Source organism: Lasioglossum baleicum, unplaced genomic scaffold (genome assembly GCF_051020765.1).
Source record: "Lasioglossum baleicum unplaced genomic scaffold, iyLasBale1 scaffold0203, whole genome shotgun sequence".
NCBI classification, from domain to species: domain Eukaryota; kingdom Metazoa; phylum Arthropoda; class Insecta; order Hymenoptera; family Halictidae; genus Lasioglossum; species Lasioglossum baleicum.
The window spans coordinates 169053-183369 of record NW_027469263.1 but is presented as its reverse complement, the minus strand read 5'-3'; the positions used below and the strand labels follow the sequence as shown (position 1 = coordinate 183369).

General features: G+C 33.4%; 1 pseudogene; it reads right to left on the bottom strand.

Moving 5' to 3' along the window:
• Window positions 1–450: 450 nt before the first annotated feature.
• LOC143220105 (cytochrome c oxidase subunit 1 pseudogene) lies at window positions 451–8821 on the bottom strand (annotated as a pseudogene).
• Window positions 8822–14317: the final 5496 nt, after the last annotated feature.

The following is a 14317-nucleotide window of genomic DNA, read 5'->3' as shown; positions in this document are numbered from 1 at the left end:
TAGAATAATGTAAATAAATTAAATTATCATAGTAAAAGGAATTTGAATTTGAAAAAAAATATATATTTCATGCTGCTATTTTTAATAATAAAATTAAATTTGTATACAATTGAATTTAAATTCATTGCACTCTTCTGCCATATAAAAATTTTTTAATTATTAAAATTCTACACTCATTAAATAAATGATTTAATGGAGGATAATTTATTAATCATTCTAAATATGATTGAAAAAATTTAAATAATGATAATCGTTTATAAATTATACTTTCTAAAATTAGAATAACTATAAAAATTATTCTATTTAATGGAAAAATAGAAACAATTGAAGATAACAGATTTCAACAATAATGTGAATCAGGGTAATCAAAATAACGTCCAGGTATTCCTATTAAACCTAAAAATGTTGAGGAAAAAATGTTAAATTTACTCCAATAAATATTATTAAAAATTAATATAATAATCGTTTTTTATTTAATATTTAACCAGTAGTTAAAAGATATCAGTGAATAAATCTTGAAATAATAGAAAAAACAGCTCCCATTGATAAAACGTATTGAAAATGAGCAGCAACATAATATGTATCATGTAAAATAATATCAATAGATGAACAAGATAATATAATTTCTGTTAATCCTCCAATTGCAAATAATAAAATAAAACCTAAGAATGATACAATGGAATTCTTTATTTCAAATTTTGAACCATAATAAGTTGATAATCATCTAATAACTTTAATTCCAGTAGGAACAGCAATAAGTATAGTTGCTGAAGTAAAATAAGCACGAGCATCTACATCTAATCCAGTAGTAAATATATGATGAGCTCAAACAGTAAAACCTAAAAATCCAATCCCTAATATTGCATAAATTATTCCTAAATTACCAAATACTACTTTCATGCCACTTTCATTTATAATAATTTGAGAAATTAATTCAAAGCCAGGTAAAATTAAAATTTCTGGATGACCAAAAAATCAAAATAAATGTTGATATATTACAGGATCTCCTCCTCCTATAGGATCAACGCAAGATGTATTAAAATTACGATCAAATAATGATATTGTAATAGCTCCTGCTACTGCAGGTAAAGATAATAATAACAAAATTATTGTAATAAAAAGAGATCAAGGATATGAAGGTATTTGATCTAAATCTGATCTAAGATTTTTTATTAATATAATTGTAGTTATTAAATTTGTGGCCCCTAAAAGTGTTGTAATACCAGATATATGTAAATAAAGAATTGTAAAGTTTACAGAAGGAGTTGAATGAAAAATATAATTAGATAAAGGTGGACATACAGTTCAACCAATTTCAGATATAAAATTAAAAATTCTCCTAGTAATAATAATGATAATGAAGGAGGTAGTAATCAATATCTAATGTTATTTATTCGAGGAAATGATTTATCAGGTGGTCTTAATATTAAGGGAATTAATCAATTGCCAAATCTTCCAATTAAAAGCGATACAATAATAAAAAAAGTTATTGAAAATGCATGACTGGTAATAAAAGAATTATATAATTGATCAATATTTAAAAATAATCCAGGAATTCTTAATTCTACAGGAATTAAGAATCTTAAGGAGGAACCAATTATTCCTGATCATATAGCTAATATAAAATAAAGAATGCCAATATCTTTAAGGTTTGTTGATATTAATCACTTAATTAAAATTAAAATTAAAATTTACTTTTAATTTTGAAAAATAATTGTTTTTAATTTAACTTAAAATTTTTATAGTATTAAAAAATTTTTTAATTTTGATTAATAAATTTACAATTTATTTCTTTTATCAGACATAATACTTTTTATATTTGTTAATTTTTAGTTATTGTTTAAGAAACATTAAATTGCAAATTTAAAATTATATAAATAAAATATATTAAGTATTTAATTTTCATAATATATAAAATGCAAATACTATTAAAATGTTAAATATTGAAGAAAATAAGATTAAAAAATTAAACTTAGAATTAAAATTAATAAAAAATTTAAAGAAAATTTATATTTACAAACAAAATTATTATAATTTTTATGTAACAATATAAATAAATATTTCTAATTAATAAAATTAGAAGTCTAATAAATATATTATATTCAATAATATATATAAAATTTTTAATTAATAAACATTTAATAATAAGAGAAAAGAAAATTGGTAATATTGATTAAATTAATCAAATTAATAGATAAAAAATAATTAAATTATTTTTATAATTTAAAATCAAATTATTTGAATTATTATTTATAAATTTATATTTATATAATATAAATAATAATCTATAAATAATTAATATATTATATAATATTAATATATAAAATTATTTTGCGTTAATATAATATACAATCATTACTATATAATTTATTATTAAGGTTGAACGTATAATTCTTTTTTTTATATTAATTAATTTTAATGTATAAAGAGACAAATATATAATTCTAAAAATTCCAAGTAATATTATTTTATAATCTAATTTTAAAATTTAAAGTAATAAATGGTATTGAAGTTGAAGATAGAAAAATACAATTGCAATTTATTAACTCATAAGATCTAATTATTTAAAAATGAAAAGGAAATAATCCTAATTTTATTATCAATAAAATACATAAAAAATAATGTAATAAATTTTTCAACTAAATTATTTCAACCAAATTTATGAAATTAACGATAAAAATTACCAAAAAAATTCTAGAAATAATTGATATATAAAAAATCAATAAACTCGATAATTTATTACTAAAATTTAAATTAATTTTTCTAATTCCATTAAATGATACTATCTCAAAAATAAATCTCTTTAAAATAATATTTCATTATAATAAAAAAAAATATAAATATAAAATTTATATTAAATATACAAAATGTATATATTTATATCTTAAAATTAATTTATATAATTTATTTAAAATTAAATTATACTATAATTTTCAAAAATAATGTTAAAATTTTTGTAACTAATAATAGGCAATAATTTTTCATAAATATCTTATCAAAATATTCCTTTTATCAGTAATATTATTATATATATATATTTTTTAATGTAAAAGCATATAAAATTTTAAATCTTAAAGAATTAATTAAATTGATAAACATATATATAATAAATTATTATAAATAATTAACAAAACTTTAAAATATTAAAATAAATTATAACTGTCAATATTTATCAATCTGCAATTTTAAATAAATTATTACAAAATAATTAATAAATCTATAAATATTAAAAGCAATTTTCATTTAATATTTATGAGTTATATATCCTTAAATAAATTAAATTAATATACTTATGAAATATTAAAATAAATAATTTTTAATATTTATTGGTTTTGTATACTTAAATATATGAAATAACTAATAAGCCAGTAAATATAAATAATATCCTTAAATAAATGAAATTAATAGTCCTATAAAATATTAAAATAAATGATTTTTAATATTTATAGGTTTTGTATCCATAAATAAATTAAATAATTAATAAACCTATAAATATTAATAAAATATATTTATTTAATATATACAGGTTTTATATCCTTGAATAAATTAAATTAATAAACCTATAAAATATTAAAGTAAATAGTTTTTTATATTTTATAGGTTTTGTATCCTTAAATATATTAAATAATTAATAAACCTATAAACATTAATGAACTATATTCATTCAATATTTATAGGTTTTATATCCTTACCAAATTAATGAACCTACAAAATATTAAAATAAATTATAATACTTATAGATTTTGAATTTTTAAATAAATTAAATAATTAACAAACGAATTAATATTAAACAATTTTTAGTATTTATAGGTTGTGTATACTTAAATAAATTAAGTAAATAATAAACTTCATTAAATAAATATTTATTTAATACTCATATATTTTAAATAAATTATTACAAAGTAATTAATAAACGTATAAATATTAAGTAAATCACATTTTGAAATGTAATTACTTAATAAACTAATATTATAATTTAATTATAATTATATTCTACTCAACTAAAATAACATAAAATTAATTATTTACACTACTAAAATAGTATAAAATTAATTATTTATAATAAATTAATTTATACTACTCGACTAAAATAGTATAAAATTAATTATTTATAATAAATTAATTTATGCTACTCGACTGAAATAATATAAATTTTATTATTTATAATAAATTAATTTATACTACTAGACTGAAATAGTATAAAATTAATTATTTATACTACAAGAATAGTGTAAAATAAATTATTAAATATATATTTCATTTAAAATATTATTATATAATATATCGATATATTATGAATCTATATGCTTAGTAATCAGCTTATTTATATTTTAAATTTAATATAATTTGTCAACAGCAGATAATTTCAAAAGGACAAATGTTCATATTATATATGCATTAAAATTAGCTCACCACAATGCTAGTCGAAAGTATCAATAGAGCAAATTTTACACAATAAAATTTGTCATCAGTAGAAAATTTCAATAGAACAAATTTTCATATTATATACGCATTAAAATTAGCTCACCACAATAGTAGTCGAAAATATCATTAGAGCAAATTTTACACAATAAAATTTATCAACAGTAGAAAATTTCAATAAAACAAATTTTCTTATTATATATGCAATAAAATTATCCCACCACAATACTAGTCGAAAATATCAATAGAGCAAACTTTACACAAACAAATTTATTAGCAGTAGAAAATTTCCATAGAACAAATTTTCATATTATATATGCAATAAAATTAACTCACAACAATACTAGCCGAAAATATTAATGGAACAAATTTTACACAATAAAATTTGTCAACAGTAGAAAATTTCAATAGAACAAATTTTCATATTATATACGCAATAAAGTTAGCTCACCACAATACTAGTCGAACCAGGTAGTCCGCGTCTGAACCCGCTGATCAGTATTGGCATTCGACACGCAATTTCATGGTATGAATATTAATTATCAGAATCAAACCGTTGTAGAACGTTGCCTGTTTGTATATAGTCTAACTTTTTACCGAAGGCCCTACTTTCGGAGAAGCTAACCCGCTGCATCGAGATTATGTCTTCGTGTTTAGAGAAGCATATTAGCATACACTTTAGACACGGGCACATTAATTTCATGTATGAATTCTTAGATTGAGTGTTAAACATATCGAGAAATTTGTCACCTTCCCAGAGCGCCGAACGGCCATGTCAATATACTCACGAATCCTGCGATTCCGAAAGTCGAACGAAGTATTCCGGGTGCAAATATGCTGAGCATTATTGGCAATAGACACCTTAATTCACGGTTTGAATATCGAAGTACGTAGCCACGCCGTTGTAGAACATTATCAGTTCGTATAATGTCACTATTTTCACCGAATATCTTACCTTTCGAGTTCCTATCATTCTGTAGCGAGTGTCATGCATAGTGCTCACAGAAATAAATTAGAAGACATTTTAGCAGACAGAAACCTTATTTTTATCTATGAATCGAATAATCGAGTGTCACGTCGCTCGGGAACGACCCCACCTTCTCTGGCAATGAAGCCGCGAACAGTATTGGCATTGGACACATTAATTCGCTGTATGAATACTAAGGTAGAGAATCAAACCGACGGCGAACATTAACAATTCGCATTAAGCTATTCCTTCTACCGAATACCTTTCCTTCCTAGAACCTGACACGTTGTAGCTAGTGTCACGCTCATTGTTGGAGGAAGCGAATTAGTACACACTTTAGCAGACGAACTCCACAATTTTGTGTATAAATATCAACGTCGAGAGTCAAACCGTTCGAGAATGTTACCACCATCTGTGAGAGACGAACGGCTAACGCAGTAGCTTCACCTGTCCTGTGAGTCCGAAAGTCAAACCAGGTATTCCTGGAGTAAATCCACTGAACAGTATTGGCAATAATAACCTTAATTGACGGATTGCATGTTATGGAAGAGCGTCAAACTGTTCATGGGCGATACAAATTGGTATAAAGCAAAAAGGTTTTTCGATGAAATTACCCACCGAATATCTAACCCGCAGTATCAAGAATATATCATGGTGTCCAGAGGGACGAATTAGTATACATTTCAGTGACTGGCACCGTATCTCCTGTCCATGAATTGGAAGGTCCTGGGTCAAACCGTTCGAGAACGATATCACCTTCGTTCAGAATCGACCGGCTAAATCAATACCTCCAACTATCCTGTGATTCCGTGTGTCAGAGCAGATATACTGCACCTAAATCCGCTGTACAGTATTGGCATTAAATACTCTATTTCACGGAATAAATATTAATGTACAGATGGAAACCGTTGTAGAACGTTTCATATTGCAATTGTAACAAACTTTTTACTGAAGTTCTTACCTTGCCAGAAGCTAACCCGCAGTATCGACGGTATTACTTCGTACTCAGTGATGCGAATTAGTATACATTTTAGTTACGGCTCCTTATTTACATATACGGATAGAAAAACCAAGAGCAAAGCCTTTCGAGAAGGTTACCGCCTTCTTTAAGTGTCGAACGGCTAAGTTATCAGCTTCACCTCTCCTGTGATTTCAAGCGTCAAACCAGGTAGTCCGCATCTATACGCGCCGTACAGTATTGGCATTAGGTAATCAATTTCACGGTATAAATGTTAAAGTACAAAGTCGCAAGGTTTTTCAACGTTACATATTGCTATATAGTCAAACTTTTTACCGAAGGCCTTACTTTTTCAGAAGCTACCCCTCTGTATCGATAGTATAACTTCGTGTTCCGAGAAAGAAGTAAGTATTAATTTTTGCGTCGGGCACCTTAACTTCATGTATGAATTAGAGGATCGAGGGTCAAGCAGTCCGAGAATGTTACCACCTTCTGTGAGAGACGACCGGCTAAGTCAATTGATTCACCTATACTGCTACTCCGATAGTCAATCCTGGTATTCCGGGAGTCTGTCCGGTGTACACCATAGACGGTGGAAATCTTAATTCACGGTACGAATATTAAAGTACAGTGTCAATCCGCTGAACAACGTTACCAATTGGTATAGCGAAGTACTCCATACCGGATTCCTTACCTTTCAGGAACATAACCCGCTGTATCAGGGGTCTAACTTCGTTTTCAGGGAAACTAATGAGAACACATTTTAGTGACGGGCACGTTAAGTAAATGAATGAATTAGAAAATCGAGTGTCGAACCGCATGAGAACGTTTCCTCCTTCCTTGGCTGTCGCAGAGCTACGCCAATAGCATCACATATTCTGCGATTCCGAGAGTCAAACTAGGTATTCCGGGAGTAATTCTGCTGAACAGTATTGGCAGTTGACATCTGAATTCACGGTTTGACTGATAAGGAAGAACGCTAAACTGTCTCAGGGCGTTACCAATTGGTATAACGTCTAACTTATTACCGAAGGCGTTGCCTTTCACGAACCTCACCCGCTATATCTAGAGTATAACTTCTTGTTCCGAGGAAGAATGTTGTTTTCAATTCACTGATGTGCACATTAACATCATATCTAAATTAGAAGATCGTGGGCTTTGCCTCTCGATAACGTTACCACCTTCTGTGAGAGACGGACGACTAAGACAACAGCTTCATCTATCCCGTGACTCAGAGAGTCAAACCAGGTATTCCGGGAGGACGTCTGCCGAAGTGTTTTGGCAATAGTCACCATAATTCGCGGTTGGACTATTAAAGTAGATTTTCAAACCGATTGAGAGCGTTACCAAATGGTATCAAGTGAAACACTTTACTGGAGTCCTTACCTTCGGCGAACCTCACCTTCTTCATAGAGAGTATAAGTTCATGTTGAGAGAGAGGAATTAGTATTCATTACAGTGACGGGCACCTTAACTTCATGTATGAATTAGAAGATCGATGGTCAAACTTTCGAGAATGTTTCCGCCCTCTTTACTGTTCGAACAGCTAAGTCAATAGCTTCACCTATCCTGAGATACCGAGAAGCAAACCAGGTATTCCTAGAGTCAAACCAGGTATTCCGCGAGTAAATCCGCTGAACAGTATTGGTTATGGACACCATAAATCACGGTTTGAATATTAACATATATCGTCAAACCGTTTGAGATCGTTACCAATTGTTATGAAATCAAACGTTTTACCGCCGATCTTGCCCTTCGAAAATCTAAACCGCTGTATCGTGAGTATAACTTCGTGTTCTGAGACAGGATTTCGTATCCATTTCAGTGACGGTCACCTTAACAACATGTATGAATTAGATGATCGATGGTCAAATCGTTCGGGAATGTAATTAGCATCTTTGAGAGTGGCACAGCTATGTCAGTAGCTGCACCTTTCTTGATATTCCGAGTGTCTAACCAGGTATTCAGGGAGTAAATTCGCTGTGCAGTAATGGCAATAGACGCCTCAGTTCACGTTATGAACAATAAAGTAGGGAGACGGTCCATTCGAGTACGTTTCCAATTGGTATACTGTAAAGCGGTTTACCGAAGACCTTACTTTCCGCGAACGTAACTGGCTGTATCGAGAGTGCAACTCCGTCCTTAGAGATACAAATTAGCACACATTTTAGCGTGGAGCAGTTTAATTTCATGTATGCATCACATGATCGAGAGTCAATCAGTTGGAGTGTCGCACAGTGCTAAGTCAACAGATTCACCTACCCTGTGATACAGAGAGTCTCATATGGTAGTCCTGGAGAAAAGCTGCTGAACAATTTTGCAATGAACACAATAATTCACGGTATCAATATAGAAGTAGAGAGTCAAGCCTACGGAGAAAGTTAGAAATTCGTAAATAGTCATTCTTTATACCCAACACTTTACCTTCCGTGAACCCAACCCGCTGCAGCGCTTGTGTTGCTTCGTTTCCACATGATGTGATTCGAACAAATTTAAGCCGAAGAACACATTATTTACATTCATATGTAGGAATATCGAGCGCAAGCCGTGCGAGAACGTTACCACCTTCCTTGAGTGTCGAACAGCAATGTCAATAGCATCACCTATCCTGTGATTCCGAGAGCAAAACCAGGATGTCAGGGATTGAATTCGCTGATACGTATTGCCGGTGGACATATTAATTCACTGTATGAATGTTAATGTAGTGCGTCAAACTGATGAAGAACGATACCGATTCGTATAAAGTCAAACGTTTTGCCGATGGCCTTACCATCCGAGAACCATACCTGCTACATCTAGAGTATAACTTCGTGTTCTGAGGAAGAAAGTTGTTTTCAATTCAGTGATGTGCACAATAACATCATATCTGTATTAGAAGATCGTGGGTTTAACCTCTCGATAACGTTACCACCTTCTGTGAGAGATGAACTGCTAAGTCAGTAGCTTGACCCATCCTGCGATTCCGAGAATCAAACCAGATTTTCCGGGAGAAATTCCGCTGAACGGTATTGGTAATAGTGCCACTCATGCACGGTTTGAGTATTAAAGCAGGCTCCCAAGCACCAGCAGAACATTACCTGTAGGCGTAAAGCCAAACTACATACAGACTGCCTTTAGCTCCGAAGAGCTAACTCGCTGCATCGGGAGTATAACAACGTGTTCAGAGGCAGGAACATGTAAACATTTCAGTGACAAGCACCTATATTTCATGGTTATAATTAATGGTCGAGGGTCGAACCGCTCGCGAACGTTGCCACTTTTTGAAATAAACGATCGGGTTAGTCAATATTTTCACGTATCCACCGATTGAGAGGGTCAAACAAGGTATTCCGGGTGAAAATCCGCTGTATAATATTGACATCGTGCACCCTATTTCATGGTATAAATATTAAAGTCCGGAGTCAAACCTTTGTAAGTCGTTACGTATTGACATTGAGTCAAACTATGTAGCGAAGGCCTCACCTTGTGAAAAGTTATTCCGCAGTATCGAGATTGTATCTTCGTGTTCAGAGGGCAAATTGGTATACATTTTCGTGACGGGCATCCTTATTTCATGTATGAATAAAACAATCGCCAATCAAACCCGTCGAGAACTTACCCACCATCTTTGGGAGTCGGACGGATAAGTCAATAGGTCCAACTATCCTGTGATTCCGAAAGTTATACCAGATATTCCGGGAGTGAATGCCCCGCCCAGTATTGGCAATAAACACCTTAATTCTTGGAATGAATATTAAAGCAGACCGTTATACCAATGTAGAGCGTAATCTAATTGTACAAAGTTATACGTTTTACAAATGATCTCACGTTTCGAGACGCTAACAGTCTATATCCGGGGTATTACTTCGTGTTCAGAGAAGCAAATTAGTGCACATTTTGGTGGCGAGCACCTTAATTTCACTCATGAATTAGAAGATCGATGGTCAAGCCGTTCATGAACGTTACCACCTTCTATGCGAGTCGAACAGCTGAGCCAATAGTTACACCTAAGCTGTGATTCCAATGGTCAAACCACGTATGCTCCAGTAAATTCCATGAAAATTATATTCAATTGAAACCTTACCTCACGGTATGAATGCTAAAGCAGATCGTCAAACCGTTGAATAACGTTACCTACTCGAATAGCAACAAACCAGTTACCGAAAGCTTTCCCTTCCGAGAAGCTATCCAGCCGCATAGAGAGTATAACGTCGTGCCGAGGGAAACACATGTGTATGCATCTTAGTGTAGTGCACCTTATTTTCATGTATGAATTACTGGATCGAGAGTCAAACCGTTGTAGAACGTTACCACCTTTTTTGCTGGTCGCACAGCTAAGTCAATAGCTCCCCCAAACCTGTGATGGCGAGACTCAAATCAACATTTCTGGGAGTAAATAGGCTGAACAGTATTGGTAACAGACACCTTAAATCGTGGTTTGAATGTTAAAGTAGAGCGCCAAACCGTTTGAGATCGCTACCATCCTATCTGAGAGTCGAACGGATAGGTCAATAGCTTCATCCATCCTGCGATTCCTAGCGCTAAGCTAGGTATTCCAGGAGTAATTCTGCCGAACAGTATTAGCAATAGATACATTAATACTCGGTTTGAATACTATCGCAGACCGTCAAACTGTTATAGAACATTACCAATTGGTATAGAATCAAACACTTTACTGATAACCGTACATTTTGAGGAGCTAACTCGCCGTATTGGGAGTATAACTTCGTGTTCACAGGATGAAATTAGTAAATATTTTAGCGCCGTGCATTTTAATTTCGTGAATGAAATATAAGATCGATGGATATACCTTTCGACATCGTCACTGCCTTCATTGGGAGTCGCATAGATACGGCAATAGCTTCACCAATCCTGTGGTTCCGTGAGTCAAGAAGTCATTACGGGAATAAATCCGCTGCAGTATATAGGCTGCTGATACCATAATTCACGGTATGAATTTTAAAGTAGGGAGTCAAATTGTCGGAGACCATTATCAATTCGTATACAGTCACTCTTCTTACCGAAGGCCTTACCATCCGAGAATACAACTCGCTGCATCGAGATACGAATTTTGAGACCATGGAAACAAATCAGTATACGTTTTTGTTGCGTACAGCTTAATTTCATGTACGACTTAGAAGAGCGCGGGTCAAACCGTTCCACAACGTTAGCAGCATTTTCGAGATCCGAGCTTCAAACTCAATAGCTACAAGTATCCTTTGATTACGAAGGTCAGGGAAGGTTTTCCGGGAGTTAATTAGCTGTACACTACTGGCAGCGGACGCCTTAATTCACAGCATGAATATTAAGATTGAGCGCCAAACCTCTGACGAACTTTACCTATTGATGTAGAGTCAACTTCTTTACAGAAAGCCTTACCTACCGTGAACCAAACACGACATATCGAGAGTATAACTTTCTCCGAATAGAAACACATTATTTTACACTTTCTGACAATCTCTATAATTTCATGTTTGAATTAGAAGATCGAGTGTCAAACCGGTCGAGAGTGTTTCAAACTTTTGTGAGAGACGAACAGCTAAGTCAATAGCTTCACCTATCCAGTTATTCGGAGGATGAAACCTGGTATTCCGGGAGTAAATCCGCTGAACACTATTGGCAATAAACACACTGATTCACGACATGAATATTAAAGTACGGAGTCAAACCAACGGAGAACATCACCAATTCGTATGAAGTCATTCTTTCTACTGTCTACCATACCTTCCGAGAACCTAATGCGCTGTAGCCAATGTATTGCTTATTGCTCAGGGAAAAAATTGGTTGACATACTATCAGAGGGAAACCATTCTTTCATTAATGAACATCATAATAGAGAGCCAAACCGTTCGAGAACGTCCTCATCTTCTTTGAATGTCGCACATTTAAGTCAATAGCTTCGCCTATCCTGCTATTCCGATAGGCAGACCAGGTATTCCAAGAGTAAATTCGCAGAGGAGCATTGGCAATAAACGCCTCAACTCACTGTATGAATATTATAGTACACAGCCATTCCGTTGGAGAACGTTACCATTTGGAATAACGTCATACTCCTTACCAGACACCATACCATCCGAGAAGGTAACCCACTGCATCGTGGGTATACCTTCTGGTTCACGGAAACAAATTACTAGACGCTTTAGTAGACAGTCACCTTAATTTCATGTATGGACTAGATGATCGTATGTCAAATCGTTCGAGATCGTTTCCACCTTCTTTGAAAGTCGAACGGCTGAGTCATTATCGTCACCTACCCTGTTATTCAGAGAGTCAAACCAGGAACTCCGGGGGCCTATCCGCTGCACAGTATTGGTAATGGACGCCTTAACTCGCGGTTTGTATATTAAAGTAGAGCTTGAAACCGTTTGTGAACGTTACCCATGTCTAGACATTCAAAAGTTCTACCGGCGGCGGTAACTTCCGCGAAAATCGCCCGCTTCATCGAGAGTATAACTTCGTGTTTAGAGGATCAAATTAGAACACATTCTAGCGACGTGGACCTTAATTTCATTTTGAGTAAGTAGATTAAGGGTCAAACCATTCGAGAACGTGACGAACCTATTTGTGATTCGAACGGCTAAGTCAATTGTTTCACATATCCTGCGATTCCGAGAGCCCAACCAGGTATACCGGGAGTAAATTCCCTGAACAGCTTTGGCAATAGCCAGCTTAATTCCACGTTTGAATATTATAATTGAGTTGCATACCGATGGAGAACGTTATCAATTGTTGCAAAGTCAAACGTTTTACCGAAGGCTTTTCCTTCAGGGACCCATCCCGCTGCAGCGATTGCCCTGTGCATTTTTCGCCGGAACAAAATGGTACACATTTTGGCAGACGGACATCACATTTTCATGTATGAATAGGAAGATCGAGAGGAAATCCGTGCGAGGTTGTTACCACCATCTTCGAGAGAAGAAGTGCTATGTCAATAGCTTCAAATATCCAGTGATTTGGAGAGTCAATCCAGGTATAGATGGAGTATATTCGCTCATCATTATTGCCAATTGACATCTCAGTTCACGGTACCAATATTAAAATAGAGCGTCAAACCGTTTGAGGAAGTTACCAATCGCTATAAATTCAAAGTCTTGACCGAAGGCCATACCCTCCGTAAAATATACCCGCCGTATCGAGAGTTACCTTCGTGTTCAGAGAAAGAAATTGGTATTCATTTCAGAGGCCGGCGGTCGTTAGCTTCATGTATGAATTAGAATATCGAGGGTCAAACAAATCGATTACGTTGCAAGCTTCTGTTTCAGACGAACGGCTAAGTCAACAGTTTCTGGTATCCTGCGATTTCGAGAGTCAAACCAGGTATTCCGGAAGTAAATCCGCTGTACTGTATTGGCAATTGTTGCTTTAGTTCGCGGAGTGAATATTAAAATGGAGCGACACACCGTGAGGGAACGTTACTAATTGCTATGAACTCTAACGCTTCTCCGAATGCCTTACCGTCGGAGAAGAACAATCGCCGTTTAGAGGGTATAGCATCGGGTTCATTGAAAGAAATTGGTATTCACTTTAGTGACGGGCACCATCACTTCGTGTATGGATTAGAAAACCGAGAGTCAATCCGTTCGAGAGTGTTACGACCACCTTTGAATTTCAAATGGCTAAGTCAATAGCCTCAACAATCCTGTGATTCGGAGAGTCAAACCAGGTATTCCTGGAGTCAATGCACTGTACACTATCTTCAACGGACACCTTACTTCACGGTTTGTATATTAATGTAGAGTGTCAATCGGCTTGATAACATTACCAATTGGTATAAGATCAAACGTTTTACGGAAGACCTTACGCATCGAAAGCCTAACGCACTGTTTCGAGAGTATAACATGGTCTTCAGTGGTCGAAATTAGTATATATTTTAGGAGGTGGACATGGTGTTTTCGTATCTGAATAGCAAAATCAGGGGTCAAATAGTTCGAAAATGTCACCACCTTCTTTGAGATTCGAATAGTTTTATTTATAGCTTCATATATCCTGTG